At 42.9% G+C, this 20,817-nt stretch overlaps 1 long non-coding RNA gene across 1 annotated transcript; it reads left to right on the forward strand.

The window, feature by feature from the left end:
• The first annotated feature begins 1,253 nt into the window (after positions 1 to 1,253).
• Positions 1,254 to 20,412, forward strand: LOC132345477 (uncharacterized). The gene is made up of 3 exons (XR_009494822.1): positions 1,254 to 1,520; positions 16,271 to 16,329; positions 19,503 to 20,412. It is a non-coding gene; the product is annotated as an uncharacterized lncRNA (long non-coding RNA).
• Positions 20,413 to 20,817: the final 405 nt, after the last annotated feature.

A 20,817-nucleotide genomic window follows, 5' to 3' on the forward strand; every position in this document is an offset into this window, starting at 1 on the left:
GGTTTGTCTCCACTTGGAATCCCTGTGCCTGCTGGACACGTGTGTCTGCAGTGTTCAGGCAGCAGTGTTTGGGGCAGCACCGGGCAGGGCAGGGACCCCCCCGGTGGCAGCTGGTCTCAGGCCACCCTCTGCCCGTGCCCCTCACCCCCTACCCTAGCCAGCCCTGCACCTCCTCCTTGCCCCACTTCGGAATCGCCCGCTACGCCAGGGCCCGTCACCTCGGCCACCCTGACTAAGAGGCTGACTGGAGTGGGGTCACCCTCACAGGCTGCTGGATGGGCCACAGAGGCCTCAGCCCCTTGTCTTTGCTGGCCCCTGGGCTGCTGAAGAAGGTTCTTGTTTTTGTTTTTTTTTTTTTTTTCCTTCACCAAAAAGGGGAAATGCCTCCTGCTCTGTACCAGCTTGAAGCCAAAATAACATGTTTTGGCAACCATGATTTGGCAATTAGGGCCTCAGCGCACTGAAAGCATTCTTCCATGCAAAATATGCCTTGGAAAGAAAACACGAAACCACATCTGAGTGAAAATGTAGGAAGTGAACAAAGGGGTGACAAAGCAGTGAGAGTCAGGAAGGGGGAGCGTTGCGGGGCTGGGGGGCTCCGGCACGTCTGGGGAGGCCAGACCACGGCTGGACGCCTGGATGTTTCCACAGACCCAACTCTGGAGCAGTCCAGGGGAGGCTGGAGGCTGAGCCCTGCAGGATCCCGCATCTCTGTGGTGAGCGCACCCTTCCCTGGCCCTCAGACGAAGCCCTGGGCAGGACTTGAGCAAAAGTGAGACAGAGCAGTGGAGCTGAGCCTGAGCTCACACAGTCCCAGGGGGTGCTGTGCCCCTCCTCACCCAGCCTCCTGAAGGCCGTGCACAGGCAGGGACTGGCTCCAACTGCCCAGAACGGAAGCCTCCTCCAGGGGTGCTAGGTCTCTCCTCCCTCTCAGTCTGGCATCACCCCATTTGAGGGGAGGATTTTCTTGGCTGGAGAATCCCAAGGACAGAGGAGCTTGGCAGGCTGCAGTCGGTGGGGTCGCAAAGAGTCAGACACGACTGAGCGACCACCCCTAACTAACTATGGCAAGGAAAGAGACTCCTCTTCCTGCCATTCCAGGGCACCCACATTCTCTGATAAAGAGAGACTCCTGAATGATATAATTTCACCGAAACAAAGGGCGGTTATGACACAGGGCACATTGCCTTAGGTCAGTGTGTGTGTGTTTGCTGTGTTAACTGATGTCACAAACATACATGTTGCCACTTGCTGGTGTCTTCTATCTGGAGCATCTTTCTTCCCTTCCCCTGCCCAACTCCCTGACTTTAGGGGAGGGCAAGAATTTAAAGGCAGGAAACCATGCCCAGCTAAACTTCCCACACAAAAACACAACTCTGCAGTGGGCTCACAAAACGCTATCCTCAGATGCAGTGGCAGCAGAGGGCGGCAGGATAAGGACCAAGATGCTGGCTTCATCTTCCTTATGGCCCTAAACTACCATCTGAAAGTGCACCAGAAAGTGTAAATGGATTTCACTGGTGAGTCTGATATTACCAAGGAGGTTATTTATTACCCTATCAGTGTGCAAATATCCCTTGAACACTGGTTTCATTTTACAATTGTGAATTACGTTCCCCTCACTATTTATTAAACTTTTTGATAATTTTTCTAATAACACAGACTGTTAGCATAGAAAATTTTAAATCCTGGTTTGCTTATGCATGACCATTGGATGAACCATTTTAATCACAGAGATATGTCCATTTCTACATGACTTATTTCTGTATAATCATTCACCTGATAACTATAATATAGTCATTGCAAAGACATTTCTGAATTTAGCTTTCATAATGAAAATAAAGTGTTGGGATTTTAAAAGCAAAGTATTATTTATTTTGGTTAGCATATCAAATTTAAAGTTTCTTGTGGTCACAGACTTTAAGATTTTTAAATAAATTATGAATAATATTTGGTGTACTACTGTATAAATCTTTTGTGAGCTATAATTTTGCATAGATAATACCTATAAGTAAATGAGATAGGAATATTATCAACTTTTTCCCCCTTTGTGCATTATCTTTTTAGCTCACTTCAATATAGAGTGGCAAGGTAAGTCAGACCATGCAGACTTGGAAGAAAAGTCTTGTCAGCTTGGCGCTGGTCTTGACAGCCTCTGTCCCTCTTTTTCTGGGCCCCCTTTGTTCTGTTTCAATGCCCACAATCTGGAAAAGTTATAGAAGCTTGGTGGTATGCCGGCACATTTTAGCTCGCCTTTGAAACTTTCAGAGAGAGTTCTGCCTGCAACTGAGTTTGGACCCTGAAAAAAAGCAAAGTGCATACCATTTTCCATCTGGGCACTTATTAGGAAAAATATTTATCTCCAGTATTGAGGTCTCAAGGTTCTAAAAGGGTTAGTGTCTTTCAAAGGGGGCAATGAGGGCCCCCTCCCTTATTAATTCAGCGACCTGCACTCGCATGGGTGTATTCTCCTCCCACAGGGGAGGCTGGTTCTTGGAGGGTGATGAGTATCTACTGTCAGGAGTAATAGGAGGAACATTGGACAGGACCAGGAAGTCCCCCCATGTATGTTTTAACATAAATTTCTTTTCCTTTAAAGATGGCAGCTAGAATATGATGACAGAATGCTGCTCTCCCCTTGGAGTATTCCTAGGAATACCCTGGGATGGTATTCCTACCCCAGCAGAAACAGATGTGAGCTAACGTTTGCTGAAAGGATCATGGAAGCAGAGGAGATAGCATATATTCCCCTCCGAATAACTTTTTAAATCAGTTACTCTATGTAGTGTCAAAAGCCATGTAAATCCATATTGCATGCTGTAGGAGTGAACTAAATCATTGTTGAATGAATAGACGACAGAAATTGCTTCTCACCCAGGCTTTTGGGGTACTAAATTTTTGCAGGAACATGAATCCCACTATATCATTGGATGACATCCTGGTGTGTTCATTATTAAATAATCCAATACATGGCTTTAAAGAAAAATGTGCCTAAACTGATTCTCCTTCTTCTTAATTGGTTTAAATGCAGTCAGGAAATGGGTTCCCCAAGTGTAATATATCTCTTTACATGCCTGTGGGTGGGTTACCTGTTAGAATATTCCCCCTTTGTCCACATCTCACAAGTAAGACCCTTGCTCTCGTGGCGCATAGCATGGATGTCTTGTGTCTTCAGCGTTCACCTTGACTTCTACGTCTCCCTTGCCTGGCGTCGCTATGCATCAGGATAGTGCACCCAAACGACTTGCTAAGGAGGTATTAGAGTTTACGTTAGGTTAGTGAAAGGCTGCAGCAGTTTTAAAAATTAAGCTGAAGCAAGAAACGAAGGATGAACACCAGGCATATCCAGTGAGGCGTGGTGGGTGGGGAAGGCGGCAGTCTTCGCCATTTTGTAAAACTGTCTGAGATGCAGTCAAGCATCGGCAAAAGAATCTGACTGGGAAAACTGCTTATTAGAACAGTGATGGCATTGACCTCCCAAGTTTGGGAACTGAACTCTCCTCCACAGGAAGGGCTCCCAAAACAACATAAGCACTGGTGTGGATCTCTTGAGAAATTGTAACAATGCTGCTTTGCCCAGGGAGAAGCTGTTTTGCCGACCCTTGGGTAAATCATTTAACCTCTGTGGTTTGGTGTTTGAATCTATAAGGAATACTCATTCTGTTTCCATTCCAGGAGACATGAGAACGATGAGTAAGCTGTTGTTTAAAGGCCTGCAGTGCCTCAGATATAGCTTTCACGTAAGGTTATTTGGCTGACTAGGGGGTGGGATTATGATTTGTTTGGTTAGAAGTCATAAGTATGAGAGACTCAAACTACACACCAGTGTTGTTCTTATTTCCAAGACGTTGGTGCAAACAGTACCCTGGAGTAGGATTTTATCCTCTTTCTTCACTGAAAATAAACTTCTTATGTAGTGACCCCATAGTGTCCTTGTGCACTATCTGAGCTGGTCAGAGCTAGGCAGTCTCCGGCTCCTAAAAGCAAGGGCTTGTCTCTGTCTGAATGTGGGAACAGTAACATTTTAATTCTCTGCACAGAGTTTGAGAGTTGTCTCCTTTATTTCCTGTTGACTCAGCTATCTTCTTCCCACATTTTGGGGTTTGTGGTAAATGAAGAATTTGTATTTGGCCACTGGAAACAAGGCCTTTGAATAAGCTGAGAATCATACGGACCCTGTGATCTGCAATTCTCTTTTGCTCATTGATTCACCAATATTAATAAGAATTACATATGCATTTGGTGAAGTGGGTCTTCAGTGATAGGAGAAAGCTTAACTAAATACTGTATATATATAAAAACACAGTTTTAAGATTCCTTACTTCCTTGAAATTCTTTCCAAAACAAATCAGCCCTTGTGAAGGACACACAAAGCCTCGTTTTGTTTCTACAACTTTTCTCTCTTGATGGATACTAGAACTCCACCAAGGGAAGAAATAAAGTGGGAAAGATAAAAATAGAAATTGTCTATGCAAATCCAAGTGCACACTGCAAAAGGATTTCATAGACATTTGACCCAATTCATTTAGTAACTTTGAAGGATGTTACAAATACTTTTCTAGTTCTCTTTCCCTATTCCTTCGCAGTTATAAAAAAAGAAAAATTCTTTAAAATTATGTAAATATTTACAGTTTTCCTTTTATATGTCCTGAATTGAAACAATTAACTCATTTTAATCATTTTTAAACCGTTTTAACCCACTTTTAGGTGTACAGTTCAGTCGTGTGCTAAAATTATCACCATCTAGCTCCAGAACGCCATTTTCTTTCAAACATCAAATTTTAAAGCTAAAATCTAGAAGAATTGTTTCCCCTCCCAGTACAAGACTGGGGATTACCGGATCTCAGTACAAAATTAGGAGACTTGTTGGGGGCCGGGTCTAGTTTGGGGTGATTAGAGTTTGGGTCCTGCTGGTAGAAGCCTGTTTTGAGCAGAAGGAAGAGGCAAGCGTGTGGACAAGATGCAGCCAAGTCTCTCTCTAGCAGATGAACAGGATGAGTTAAGTCTGAGAGACAAGCAGACCATGAGGAGAGGGTAAATGGTGAAACCAGTGGCAAAACTCCTGAGGAAGACAGAGAACAAGGCACAGGGTGCAGCAGGATGTGGGAGTTGTGATGTCTTTGCTATACTTTGATATCCCAAAGATGGGCATTTAAATAGCTTTGTCATGGGCATTGCTGTTCACCTCATGGGCAGTGGCAGAAGCAACACTTTCAAAGTGGCTTCATGGCTAACAGACGTGGACACTCTAGACCCAAAGGCAGAGATGAGTGCAGTGGGCGTCATGTGGTGACAATACCTAACAGCCCGATCTGTGGGTGCAAATAAGGCATCCCTTAGGGATTTCCATGAGTAACTTCTGGATACTTTTTGGAAGGACTAGAAACCTATTATCACAAAGATGAAGCTTTGGGTTAACTAACATTTAGGTTACATTATATTATTCCAAAAATGTTATATTATTATTTCTAAATTTCTTCTGCCAAATGGCAAATACACTAGTTATTGTCTCAAATGTGAAACGCTATAATGAGATGATTATATTTCAACAAATGTATGTAAAGGTTTATTTGCAAGCCAAAGATATGAAACACTATATTGTTTTAAAGTGGCAGAGATGCTGCGAAATTTCAATTCAGTGAGGATCCACAAAAGGTCACTCATTCAACCGAGAAACATAAACATACTCTGAGATTCGATCGTAAGTCGGGCTCTGTGGGTAAAGTTATGAAGCAGAATCTGTCCGCTCAGAGTCACAAATTTGAGAATGATCTGTTTAAGACAGGAGCTGAGTGTAGGGCCTGAGGAGAGGAAGCCTGGTGAAAACCTTGGCACTGAAGGGCTGTGCAGAGGAGGCATCCTTCACCCTCTGGTGCCAGGTCCCCTCTACCCCCTGCCTTTCCAGCTAGATGACCTCCATGCACGTGGAGGGGACGGGAGGACCCAGCCATTACCAGGACATCCCTCTACTTAAACATGGCGTTTTCCCTTGACTGTGGCCGCTCCATGCTACCAGGATCACTATACCTCTGCTATCAGGAGCAGCCTTCTTTCAGAGTCCCAGTCCTGAAGGATTATGCAAATTCTTTCCGCTCCAGGGCTCCCAAATCTCACCAGCAGATATGCATTCTTCCTCTGTCCCCCTCCACCCCTACCCTGCTCAGCCTTCCTTCCATACTCGTGTCTTTCTCTTCGCTGGCCCTCCACCCCTCTTATCGGGCCCTCTGGGCATCTGTTGTGTTTCCTCAGCTTTGTCTTGTTGCCTTCCGGGGTGACAGGAAACCCTCACACGTGGGAGTGTACCAGTCAATCTCCCTGCTCTGTGCTGATCTCTATCAACCATGTTCTAGTTCTTGATTTTGTTTCCTTGGAACCCACACATCCTCTCGTCTCTCAACAAAGCCTGGCTCTTACAAATGAAAATCTTGGCTTTCAAATCTATTTTCCCTGAAATGAGCTTCAAGAGCCTATTTTGGAGAAGCTCAACACTGACGCCTTTGTTCTTGGCTGGTTACTACTGCCTTCTCCCTGCAGCAAGGGACGCCCTGGGCTTCCATGGGGGCAGCGGGAACTACCAGCAAGGGAAGGTACATCCAATAATATTTTAAAATATGGTCCTGTTAGAGAAGAATGGCAGGCGGCAGCTGAGGTTGGAAACTGTGAATTCAGAGCAGTGCTGCTCTCACAGTTGCACGGTCTTCTCTAGCAAGGCTCAGAAGGCTGAGCTTGAGCGGATCGTCGCACAGAGGCTGCGGTGTAGAGAGGCATGTTCTTTAAAAAGGTACGGGACAAATGAGTTGAGACGGTTGACAAGACAGTGATTGCTAGATAGTGGAAAAAGTAAAGTCAGAAAGGGCCTGGAGGAAATGTCAGGGTCAAGGGGCTAGACATTTTGGTAAATGTGAAGATAAGTTGATTGGAAAGTAACTGAGTGGGAGTAAGTGACATTTTTTGATCTTAGAGATTTAGAAATGAAACAGTTAATGGAAGTTCAACTCAGATGGGGTCATGCCCAGGTGTGCAGAAAAACATCTTGCCAGTCTCCAAGTTAGGTTGTAAATACTAGATGTCACCTTAAACCTAGTGCATTATTCCTTTTGCATTCTCATTAGAGTGCCTCTGTAAACTATTAAGCTTCCCTTGGGTGGCTGCTGCCAGCAGGAAAAGGCCTACCACAGGCTTCCCAGTCCCTGTCTGGTCTGTGTTCAATCCCCAGTTGGGGAACTAAGATCTTGTGAGCCAAGTGGAGCAGCCAAAAAACACCAAAACACAAAACAAAAGCAGCAACAACAACCTCCTTCCCAACCCCCCCTGAAAAAACCTCGGGAGGGTCTTACATGCCACATCTTCACTGCTTTCCTTACAGAAGGTAATTCAGAGATATAATTCATAATCAATATTTACAAAGCATCTTATAATTTACAAATTGCTTTATTTATCTGTTTTATTAGCCCTGCTGCTAAGTCACTTCAGTCGTGTCCGACTCTGTGCAACCCCATAGACAGCAGCCCACCAGGCTCCCCCATCCCTGGGATTCTCCAGGCAAGAACACCGGAGTGGGTTGCCATTTCCTTCTCCAATGCATGAAAGTGGATGAGGGAAATGGAGGCATCATGAGGTTAAGTCCAAGTTCACAAAGTTAGTTCATCTGCTTCATCCCCCAGACCTGGCCTGGGTATATCTCCTCCAATGTGGCTCTTCGTTCTCTCAGCTGCAGCCCACAGTTCACCTGTCTCTGAGCTTCCTCTTGCCCTATACACACTCTGTACACAGCTCTATTTGCCCGACAGCACTCCAGCATGATGTGAGAACTCGCCTGTATGTGCAGTGTGTTAGGCCAGCACAGCAGGCCCAGCTCCTCATACAGAATCCCTGACAAACCCTCATGGGTGGTTCTCCAGTGAAGCCGTGGACAACCCTGGGAAGAACAGAGGAGCTAAAAAGCATCTGTGAATCACCAGTGCTTCCCCTGGGCCATCTCTGACAAGCCTCAAGCTGCTGGGTTTTCCAGTTTTCTCGGGTTTTCATGGATTTGTGAAAAGGGAAGCCCTGAGGGCTTGGACGGGTGGCCCAGGGACAGTGCAGGTGATGCTCCTGGGAGTCAAGCATGTAGGAAATGGAAGTCTCATAGGCAGATAATCTCTCCCGGACCTTTGGGTTTGAGGAAGAAAAAAGCAGGAAGGAGAACAGAATTTTTACAGCCTTGTATATATTTTCTTGTAAAAGCCAACTTCAAAGGGGGAGAGAATAGTGCTCCTTTCCAAGGAGTCTCATTAATTATCACAGCATCTTTTCAAGGGAAGCACATTGGAAGGAATATTTATCAAATGAGGAAACTGAGTGTGAAATGGCTTGATTATTGGCAAACCAGAAAAATACAACCCAGGGCATTTCCAGATTCCCTGTCTAAAGGGCTAGCAACCTCCACCAGGCCACTTAGCCACTCATTAAAGAAACATTTATGGAGACCCTGCTTTGTCCCGGGCACCAGGCCAGGAGCCAGGAAATATGGTCCCTGACCTAGAGGATTTCATACACCACCTGATCACCAGTGAAGTTTGCAAATAATCCAAACAGGCAAATAAATTTCTGTGACACAATGTGCTAAGTACAATAATGGAATGATGAACAAAGAGCAAAGAGATCAGAGGGAGGAGAGTGATTATTTTTGCCTGGGAAGATTAAATAAGACTTTAATTGAAATCTTTAGTCCATCACGATATTTGAGAGCTGGCATTAGCAAAGTTCTGGATTAATATTTTGAATGAATTTGTTAAGGGCTCCCTCCACAGAACTCTGTTTTCATAATCTTACAAAATTAGTGATCCACAGCAACCCCCACCAGCACTGACAATGCATTTTGTAGAGGGTTGCCATAATCCCTAATATTTATTCAGTAATCACCATTTAATATGCAAATGTTGATATCTGAGTTATCTCATTTAATTCTCACAACAAAAAATATTCATTTGTCTGCCCATTTTACAGATGAAGCAGTTTAGAGAGATTAAGCAATTTCCCATGAGTTCACACTGTGTTTTAAGAACAGCCCTGCTTGAATTAAGGAGGGTCATTAATTGTTTGGGGCACTTGTAACTCAACAGTTACACAAATTAGCATTCATTCTTGTGGCTCAAATTCAACATCATTCATTTAATTAAATTACAATAACATTGATCTTTCACACAATTTTTTTCCTTCTTCTCCCTCAGGGACACCTAAATTGCTCCCTCCTCCCCCAACCCTCTGACTAGAAATGTGAGTAAAATAACTATTTTCTTGTCATTTTATGGGTGACAAAGTTGAGCTGATGGACCATGGTCCCAGAGGTTCAGAATACCTTTCATCTAAGCATTAATGGTGAGTTATACTTAAAGAGGCAGCATTTTTTAAGCTTCAGCTCAAAATATCCTTGACTGGGTGTGTTAAACCAAAGTACCTAATTAGAGATGACTTAAAGTAATACCTTCCTTTGTCACTTAATATCCTCTAACCACGAAAATCCAGAGGTATTTTACCTATACCACAGAAACCTCACTTCCAAGGACATGATAATCACTCTGCAGACGTGTAGCCTCCTGAACTCCGACAATGGAAACTGTGGGACTCGTCTCCACTATTCCCACAGTGGAAAATTCCTGATTACCTCATTCTTCCTGCAGAGCCAAGTAGGTATTCGTTTAAAGGACAGTAACTTGCCAATGAATTAATTATTCAATACAGCTGTCAATATAGAATCGGTATAAATGGTCCTTAAATGCTGAACCTTTAGCCTCAAATTGCCTGGTCTGAATCTCATTGCCTCTGCTTAGTAAGTGTATAACATTTGGGCAAGTTATTTAAACTTGCTAAATCAAACTTGCCTCAGTAGTAGAATACAGGTAATAACTGGTAGAGACTGCAAGTTGCCCAGAGACTTGATGGGTTAATAAGTATAGTTAAGATTTCAAAGAAGTGTGAATATCTATAAATAAGATAGCAGTGCCAGCGTTCCTTTCTCTACTTTTTCAACAGTAGAATAATAGTTGAATACATGACTGCTGAACTGGACTATATTTCCTTGTGTTTCTCATGTCCAGGTGTGGCCATGACTAAATTATCTCTGTGGAATATGAATCAAAATTAGATGTGTCACTTCTAGGTCAGGATGTAGGGATGGTGGAGGAGCACCCTCCTGCTCTCTTTCCTCTTCCTGCTGCTAGAAGTGGTAACAACAGTAACATCAGCAGCAATCATGAGGACCCACGCCACCATCCTAGGTCTCTGGTTGACTCTATGGAACAGAGACATGCATTTGCTGGATTCATGAGAAAAATATATTTCTACCCTGTTTGAGTCACTACATTTGGGGGGGTGGGTATCTATACAGTAACTAAGATTATGGTCCCGTCGCTTCATGGCAAATAGAAGAGGAAAAAGTGGAAGCAGTGACAGATTTTATTTTCTTGGGCTCCAAAATCACTGCAAATGTTGACCGCAGCCATGAAATTAAAAAACATTTGCTCCTTGGAAGGAAAGCAATGACAAACCTAGAGAAAGCAAATTAAAAAGCAGAGATATCGAGTTGCTGACAAAGCTCTGTAGTCAAAGCTATGGTTTTTGCAGTAGTCATGTATGGATGTGAGAGTTGGATCATAAAGAAGGCTGAGTGCCAAAGAATTGATGCTTTTGAACTGTGGTGCTGGAGAAAACTCTTGATAATGCCTTGGACTGCAAGGAAATCAAACCAGTCAATCTTAAAGGAAATCAACCCTGAATATTCATTGGAAGGACTGAAGTTGAAGCTCCAATACTTTGGCCACCTGAAGTGAAGAGTCAACTCACTGGAAAAAACCCCAATGATGTGAAAGATTGAAGGCAATAGGAGAAGGGGGCAGCAGAGGATGGGATAGTTAGATAGCATCACTGACTCAATGGACATGAATTGGAGCAAACTCTGGGAGACAGTGAAGGACAAAGGAGCCTGGTGTGCTGCAGTCGATGGGGTTGCCAAGAGTCAGACACGACAGAGCAACTAGACAACAACAATACAATAGTGAAGTGAAAGTGGAATTCTCCAGGCCAAAATAGTAGAGTGGGTAGATGTTCCTTTCTCCAGGGGATCTTCCCAACCCAGGGATCGAACCCAGGTCTCCCACATTGCAGGCAGATTCCTTACCAGCTGAGCCACCAGGGAAGTCCAAGAATATTGGAGTGGGTAGCCTATCCCTTCTCCAGTGGATCTTCCTGACTCAGGAATAGAACTGGGTTCTCCTGCATTGCAGGTGGATTCTTTACCAAAGAAGCTGTCCGGGAAGCCCAACAATAGAATAAACAGTATCTAAATCATAACATAAAATAAGTATTGAAAAAGATAATACATGAGCTCTTAGCCCAGTGCTCAGCACATATCATTACAACAGTTTTTCAAGTGAGAAGATTGTGTAGCAGTTAAACCCAGGAGCTTAGTACCCCGTGTGTATTGAAATTTTGATTGCTTTTCAGATCAGATCAGATCAGTCGCTCAGTCGTGTCCGACTCTTTGCAACCCCATGAATCGCAGCACGCCAGGCCTCCCTGTCCATCACCAACTCCCGGAGTTCACTCAGACTCATGTCCATCGAGTCAGTGATGCCATCCAGCCATCTCATCCTCTGTCGTCCCCTTCTCCTCCTTCCCCCAATCCCTCCCAGCATCAGAGTCTTTTCCAAGGAGTCAACTCTTCGCATGAGGTGGCCAAAGTACTGGAGTTTCAGCTTTAGCTTCATTCCTTCCAAAGAAATCCCAGGGCTGATCTCCTTTACAATAGACTGGTTGGATCTCCTTGCAATCCAAGGGACTCTCAAGAGTCTTCTCCAACACCACAGTTCAAAAGCATCAATTCTTCGGTGCTCAGCCTTCTTCACAGTCCAACTCTCACATCCATACATGACCACAGGAAAAACCATAGCCTTGACTAAATGGACCTTTGTTGGCAAAGTAATGTCTCTGCTTTTGAATATACTATCTAGGTTGGTCATAACTTTCCTTCCAAGGAGTAAGCATCTTTTAATTTCATGGCTGCAGTCACCATCTGCAGTGATTCTGGAGCCCAGAAAAATAAAGTCTGACACTGTTTCCACTGTTTCCCCATCTATTTCCCATGAAGTGATGGGACCAGATGCCATGATCTTTGTTTTCTGAATGTTGAGCTTTAAGCCAACTTTTTCACTCCCCACTTTCACCTTCATCAAGAGGCTTTTTAGTTCCTCTTCACTTTCTGCCATAAGGGTGGTGTCATCTGCATATCTGAGGTTATGGGGATTGCTTTCCAAGACCTGTGTAAATGGAGAGATGTTTTGTAATAGGGAGAAAAAGAAGTGAAATCTCCTTCCTATTCAGGGTCTGAGAAAACCTGAGGTCCTTTGACCTGGTTTGAACTGGGAGTTCTCAGCATTATGACCTTGAGGCAAGCTCCCTGATGTAGAAAAAGCAAGCTAGTGCAGAGTTCTCAGTCCAGCAACTCAGAAGCCTTCATTTGACCCAGAAACCCTCTAGCCAGATTAGAGGAGGCACAAGGTCAAAGAGATAAAAATCTAAAGGCCAAACAGAAGTCTCTAATTAATGCCAACAGTCTGCCCTTTATGGCTTCAGTTTGGTTGTTAGTCAACAGTCAAATTAACTATAGTTCATTTCCTAGTACAGTCAACTTACAATTAGGTATAAGAATGAAGGGAAGTAATGGCACTCACGATTTAAAATAATAAGTAAGCACTACAAAAATAATTTTATTTGGCTTTGGAATTGTGTGCATGTAACATTTACCATTTTATCATCTAGAAGGACTTGCTCTCTCCCAAAAGAACTCGGAAAAATTGGTCCACATCTCTTTTTAGTTGTTAATTTTCTATTCCTGGGACTCACTTCACACAGAACTAAAATAAAATCAGTTGCTTCCTTACCAGTGTAATTATGTAAAATTATTTCTGGACTGTACTTTATTTAAAGACATTCAAGCATCTTTTCAATCTTAAAGAGCGCATCGGGTCTCTGGGGAATGTGAAATGTATCCATTATACCACAGGATAAGCGCTGCAGTGACTATGGCCAAAAAAAGTGTCCAGGACGCAACATTGTCTACCCAGCCCTCTCTACCCCTTCCCTTCTGTATGTGCGCCCTGTTATCAAAGGAGCATGCATCTCAAGATGTGACGTTGTTTAATGAACCATTTTCAGCCTGGCTGTTTTATTTTTAGGAGCTTCATTTTAGTGGGGGTGCCTCAGGAAGAAGAGTATTTAAGGACCGCAGGCGACTATTTGTTTCCTAACCTCTTGACCCAAGTTGAGTGTCTGGTTTTCTCCAGGCACGTTCTATTATCAACACTGGGCTGTACCAGGACCACAGTCCAAAGGGGTTAATTGACACAGGGAGGAAAAAAATAACCTGCACTCCAAAGCTGCTTCTAAGAGAGCAGCCATTATCACCTCCTAAATCGTTTCTAGAAACTCAAAGAAAGTTGGGTGAGTAAACCTTTTTAATATATTCCCTTCCATATAAATATCTCTCTAAACCCTCATACTCTGCTAGTGGTAAAAACAATTTGACAATATTTAATGAAGATGAAAATGTACGCCCTGAAGGAGCTAGCAGTTCCACTTCTAGATACATGCCATAGACAGGCACTCATATACAAGAACACACAAAGATTAATTCTGGAATTGTTTCAGAAAGGAAAACTGGAAAGAGCCTATATGCCTACCAATAAGAGAATGAATGAAAGTCTATACCATAGTAAAAATTTATCCATTTGGATTTATTAAAATGTAGAAGTATGAATAAATATAAAAACACAATATTAAATGAAAAAAGTCAGTGATGGACTTTTCAATACACCATTTACATTGGTATAAAACAAGACTAAATGTTGCTTCTGGGCATACATAGCTATTGCTTCAGCTATATCAAATTTAAAAACATATCTGGTAATAATTAAGTGGCACTAGTGGTAAAGAACCTGCCAGCCAATGCAGGAGATGAGGATTTGATCTCTGGGTCAGGAAGATCCCCTGGAGGAGGGCATGGCAACCCACTCCAGTATTCTTGCCTGGAGAATCCCATGGACAGAGGAACCTGATGGGTTACAATCCATAGGGTCACAAAGAGTCAGACACGACTGAAGCGACTTAGCACACATGCAATGGTAATAATTAAAGCTCAAATTCAGGACAGTGGTTATCTCAGAGCAGAGATGAGAAAGTAGGAGGAAGAATGGGCTCAAGGAAAGTAGCAAGTAACTCAACCAAATGCCTAACATTTCATTTAAAAGATCTGAGTAAGTATGGCAAAATATTAAAATTTGTCAAAATTCTGTGGTATATCCATGAGTGTTCATTATACTGTTTTCTAGATTTTGCTTATGCCTGAAATATAGGACTTTCCCAAGTGGTCTCTTGATAGTTGAATATAACTGGATGTCACTGTATCACTGATGTTTACAACAAAAAATTTTATCATTGCTTTTCCAAACAGCAATAGCTAAGAATGAGCCAGCATGTGGTGGAAGGAAGGTCCCAAACCATTCTCAACTGCCACGAACTACAAGCAATAGCTAATAATATTACGTGTGTGTATGTGCAGTCACTCAGTCGTGTCTGACTCTTTGTGACCTCATGGACTGTAGCCCACCAGGCTCCTCTGTCCATGGGATTTTCCAGGCAAGAGTATTGTAGTGGCTTGTGACAGCTGGATCTTCCCCATCCAGGGACTGAACCTGGGCCTCCTGCATTGGCAAGTGGATTCTTCACCACTGTGCCACCTGGGAAGCCAAACAGTATTATAGATCAAGCATTTATACCCAGGCTAGATTGAATGTTTAACATGCACTATCCCTTGTATTCCTTGCAACAATTCCAAAGAAAAGACACTATCACCATCTCCTTACTATAGATGAGGAAACTGAATTGTAGAGAGTAATCTGGTCAAGATCCCACGTTGAGCAGAGAAGCCAAGAGTCAAACCAATCCCTGCTGGACCCTCTCCACCACTCTATACTGCCTCCTCATGACTGGTGTCCACTGTCTTTACAAACAGTTATTTTCCAGAATTGGGGGGTTCAAAAGTTCATTGGGGTTCCCAATGTAGAAGATGTGAGAATCACTGTGTAGTGACCCTCTGCACTGTGTGAGGCTCTGCACAGAACGATCCCCTGCTATACACCTGCCAAGCCCAGCTGTCACTGCTCGCGCTGGACCACACCTTGGTGAATTTGAAAGCTGTCCTGTCAATAGGACCTTGATTCAGGAGGCAGGCCGGCCAAGGCCTCTCCTTGTGACCACTCTGGAGGCAGAAATGTTCATTCACAGTTTAGATCTATTCAGCATCTAGCCTGAAACAGAGACGTTGTAAATCCCATCAAAATCTCCTCCATTATGTGACACACTTTGTTAGAACAGAATAAGGGGTTCGGCTCTGTTGGACCAGATCAAGTTAGTCTATGTCGAGTATCACATTTTAGATTCAAATCCCTGTTAAACCCTCTGCTTAGGCTCGTGGTTAACAGTATTTTTATATCTGTCTGCAGAGATGACAGGCAGCCCCGCTCTCGAGTGGGCCCAGCGGCCTCCACGCGGCTGATTTTAGAGGCAGGCTCCATAGATGAAAGGCAGAAATCCCACCACCCCAGTGTCTCCTGATTAGCCTGGAGAAAAGCTGAATGACAAACATGTTTCCAATCTGCCTGGCCCATGCAGGGAAATGGGGCAATCTGGCCTGAAAAGGGATTTAGACTTTTGTTGTGTGCAAGGGAGGAGGGATAGAGAAAAAGGCTGATTTAAATCCATCCACAATGCTTTCCCACTTGGTGATCTCTCAGATAAGAAACAGGCTGGCTGTGGTTCAGACCCATATCACGCCCAAGCATCTTCCCCCTGCCCGCCTCGCTCACCGTTAGGCAGCTGTGGACCTCTCAGATAGAGTCGTGTACGGCAGAGATTATTGCAACTGGTTGTTTCAGGCCACTTGCTCTTTTGGCCAGAATCTTATGATGTGTTTGTTGATTAATAAAACTGGCCTACAGTAAAATTCTCTATAGGACTTCTGGATTAAAACAAGCATCAGTAACAGTGTATGCATTACCCAGTTACCTGTTCACTTACACTCATCATATTACACTATGTTAATTGCAAAGTCATATAAAATGTGATGTCCAGTGTTCACAAGGCTCATGTGGCAAAGGCTAAGGGTTAAATAAGTGATTGATTTATTGGAGACACTGCATTAGACAGAATATTTTCATTTCTCTCTTCCCAATAGAGAGAAGAACCCCCAGATATTGAAAATATACACAGTTGATGCAGAGCTTCTTTAACTATGTAAGTCAACACATCATTGTCACCTTTCATTACATAATGTTTATTACACACTGTATGTTCAGGTGGGCAGGGTTTGGGTGCTAAATCTTTTTGAAAACTCCATAAGCAGGTAAGATAGAAATACATCCTCTAAAAGCAGAAGGTCTGGTTTCAGACATACCATTTTTTCCCCTTTTCAACGCATTGTTAGTATTATGCTGATAGGATGAAGGGTCAGGCTTGGGGAATCTTCCTCCTCACGAGTGCCTTTCCTGGGTGTGGACAGGAGAGGAGCACCTATAAGATAGCTGCTGCTGTACCTTGTGGCCGGCCAGGCTGAGTCCAGGGCATCTCGTTCTGTGGGCATCAGTACAGTGCCTCTTCAAACACAATTATCACAGAGTCTTCAGTGACCTCTTATTGCTGCCATATTTGGGAAACTGCATTCAGATGCAGATTGACCTAAATCCTATCAACCCGTTCAACCATGTGTGCAAGTGTGCATGTGTGCACGCACACGTTTGTGAACAAACATCACACACGTATCTGTACTTATATAAATTCTCCCTAGGGCATTTAAACCCCCCACCCCCACTCCCCAAATTTTCAAATGAGGAGAAATGCTTATTTTCCCAGGCAACTTTGTCAATTGCTCTTGTGCTCTTCTTATAAATATTTCATAGCAAATATTTAACATGATTCTTTCCCCAATCGGATCAGCTTTGAAATGCTTCTCAAAGTGAATTCTCCCCTAACAATAGCTTGATGCAAAAGCTTTTTTTTTCTCTCTCTCTCTTAAGCACGGGTCTGCTGCCATAGCAGCAGGAATAGTTCTTCTTTAACGGAAAGAAAAGATACTTTAAATCAGTAGTCGGTGAAGGTGGGGGCGGCGGCCGGCATAGCACATGCGTACCTTGCGCTTCCAATATGGAGGCCCAGCCTACCTTGACCTCCCCTCCCCCGACAGCAGGCCTGCGATTACTGCCCAGCCTACATTAGAACTGTAATGGGAAGTGACAGGTTTATGTAAATGATCCACATACGGATTTTGCTCTTGTAAAACAGAGCAGTTACTTTGGGCTTTCTAATTATTTCATGCCTTGTGGTTCTCTGATGCGGCTGAGATGACTATACTTGAAAAGTACCCTGTGATTGACAGACTTCTGTCCCCCTGGAGCTCATTAGGGCTCCGGCTTTGGAAGATGGGAAATAACCCTACCAGGCGCCAAAAGAGAGAAAAAGAGTGCACCCCAGCACCAGTGATTCAGTAGATCCATTTGTTCAGATTTATGTTTTGTTGGGGAAACAGTGTTATCAGGAAAGTGTACTCTTGCCTTCCTGATCCAAACAGACTCTCTGCTTTGGTGCTTTTGATTTTTAAAACCAGCATTTAGAGTCACACAGGCTGTATGATGTAGAACTTGAAGGGTATGAAATGCCAATAGGATTTTTCACAAGAAAGTGGGAAGGAGAGGCAGGTGAGAGGAGCAGGAGGCCACAAGGAACAGTTACAGACTTGAACCAGCTCTAACCGCTGTGGCCACTCTGCAGTCAGCAGGACCGCTGCCTAAGTCAACTCAGCAGAGAAATCAGTGAAAGGGCCGGATAAAGTGGAAAAAATGATCTGGAGAGTCTGACCTTCCCTTCAGTTTACATACACTCTGGTGAGAAGGAGAAGAAGGTGCTAGGATGCAGGAAAGATTGTGAAAAGAAAAAAAAAATCCATAAAGCTGGAAAGACTTTAAACTTCATTTACCTTAATCTTCCCATTTTATGGATCAGAAAATTAAGAGGCAGAGCAGTCACACAGCCAGCTAGCAGCACGGCCAGAACTCGTCCACAGTTTTCTATCCAATACCTGTCTCCTCTCTGGCAGAGCCAGGAAGGGATAGGATGAGTGGGGACCGGGTGACATGAAGTCTGTTGGTGGGTGAGATTCCAAGATAAGGAAGCCAAGATCTGTTGGTTCATATATCAGATTTTTATCCACTATAATGAGATGTGTAAAAATTGGACCATTCTTTATGTTTCTATAACTGATCTTGTTTTCAAGCCACATACCACTGGGTAGTAAGGAAAACAAACACTTAAATCTCCTAATTAAAGTAAGTGCAATGTCTCTCAGTTTTAAAAAGGAATTCATTCTAGTTTATTTTCTTTTGGATAAATATTTAGTCAAGTTCAATGTCCAAACTTCCTACCGGGACCATTTGTCTTCTTTTCAAAGTTCCCCAACCCCCAGTGTACTTCCCTAAGAAAGCACCTGGGTATGTTGTGTGTCTTTGAGTGACTAGAGGAGCTGCCTGGTGTCAGCTCAGGTGTGTCTGCTGTTCTCTGGTCTCTGATGCCTCTTTAGCTATGTCCACTGTTGAGTAAATGCCATGCAGATAAGCCACCAGCCTCCTTTCCCCTCATCACCATGAACACAAGTCAGTTTCCCTTGGATCCAAGAAGCCATCTTGGAACCTAAAAGGGAGAGGGAGAATATTTCTTCAAAGTGAGGTTGTTATATTAAACAGTAAAATATAAAGATACTCTTTGCTATTTGACAAATTTTAGCACACCACATGGCTTCATATCACTTCCCCTGCCTCCATCATTGACAGTGAAGGGTTCATGAGGAAGCCTGAGTCATCTATGCAGAATAAAGCAGTTACCATTAATTACCATTAGCTTCCCTGGTGGCTCAGATGGTAAAGTGTCTGCCTGCAATGCAGGAGAATCGATACCTGGGTTGGGAAGATCTCCTGGAGAAGGAAACGGCAACCCACTCCAGTACTCTTGCTTGGAGAATCCTATGGACAGAGGAGCCTGGTAGGCAAAGGGTCGGACATGACCAAGTGACTTCACTTTCACTTTTAATTACACATCTGACCCAAATAGTATAAATTTAGACCCCTGCTGTATACAAGCATATTTTGTTTTATTGTACTTTGATTTATTGCACTTTGCAAAGATCTCAGGGTTTTTCTTTTTTTAATGAATTGCAGGTTTGTGGCAACCTTGTGTTGTCAGATGATAGTTTGCACTTTTAACAGTAAAACATTTTTTAATTAAGGCATGTACATTTTTTTTAGACAATGCCATTGTACACTTAATAGACAACAGTATAGTGAAAATGTAACTTTTTTAGGTACCTGGAAACCAAAAAAATTGATGTGACTCACTTTATTGCAATATTTGCTTTATTTCAGTGGTCTGGAACCCAACCTACAGTATCTTTGAGCTGTGCCTGTATAAGCAACACAGAGCCAGGAAAGAAGGTGCAAACCATGAACTGGAAGTGAGGCAGTAAGTCAGGGGCCAGAGGAGCAAGTAGACCAGTCAATGTAGATAAACGGGTGCATGGAAAGGAAAAGGCCAGCCTCCCTCGGAGGCATGCTGCAAGACTTCCAAGGTGAAGAACAGAGAAAGGAGGAAAGCTGCCCAACTCATTTTAGGAACTAATGAAACCTTGAGTCTGAAACCAGTATGGATAGCACAGGAAAAATGTACAGATCTATTTAGCCTATGAACATATAGGGGAAAATCCTATATAAATTACTTTCTAAGTGAATCTAATTTTGTGTTAAAAAACACAACCCTACTGCAGTTTATCCCAGGAATGCAAGAATGGTTTAATATCAGAAAACCTATCTTAAAAGAGAAAACAGAAGAAAAGGGAAGAAAAGAAAACCTATGAATGCAAAAGGTATTTCATGAAGTTTAGCATTTAGTTATGCTCAAATAATAATAGTTTCAGTAGCCAGGAAGAGAAAGGAACTCTTTTAATCTGATAGACTTTATACCAAAAAACTAAGGTCCACATGGTAGTGGATGAAGAAACCTCACAAGCTATCAGTTCCTTTAAGGTCTTGAACAAAATAAAGTTATTATGATCTCTGATTCTATTTAACCTGTTATTTGATGGCCTCAACAATAAAATTTTCTAAATAGAAGACAAAAAGAGAAAAGATTGTAAGATGTGGTGATTTAAATATGTCCATAAATTCTAACAGTATCTTCTAAAAGTGGAACCTAATTTCTCTCCCCTTGATCTTGGGCTGGACTTAGTGAATTGCTTCTAACAAATAGAATAAAATGAAGTAATGCTGTGTGATTTCTAATACCAGACCAGATTCCTCAATCACTGACCTCAGATACTGTATGATACTAAATATCTGTTGTCTTTAACTGCTACGTTGGGACAATTTGTTTGCGGCAATTGATGACCGATACAAACAAGCATTGGAATACAATATATTAAATCATCCTTCATTGCTGACAACAGAATCATCTATGTAGAAAATCCAACAAAGTATTAAAATTAGTGAGAGGTTAGCAAACTTGCCTTAACACAAAATCATATGGATTAACACAAAAATCCATAGCGTTCTCTTCCAGCAACACCCAAATAAAGTATCATTCACAATAGTGGCAAAACTATAGTGCATCTGGGGGTCAACTTTACAGTGAATGTACAAGACATTGTTACGGAAAAATATTAACATTCTATTAAAAGACATAAGA

This window comes from Bos taurus, chromosome 6 (assembly GCF_002263795.3).
Source record: "Bos taurus isolate L1 Dominette 01449 registration number 42190680 breed Hereford chromosome 6, ARS-UCD2.0, whole genome shotgun sequence".
Lineage (NCBI taxonomy): Eukaryota > Metazoa > Chordata > Mammalia > Artiodactyla > Bovidae > Bos > Bos taurus.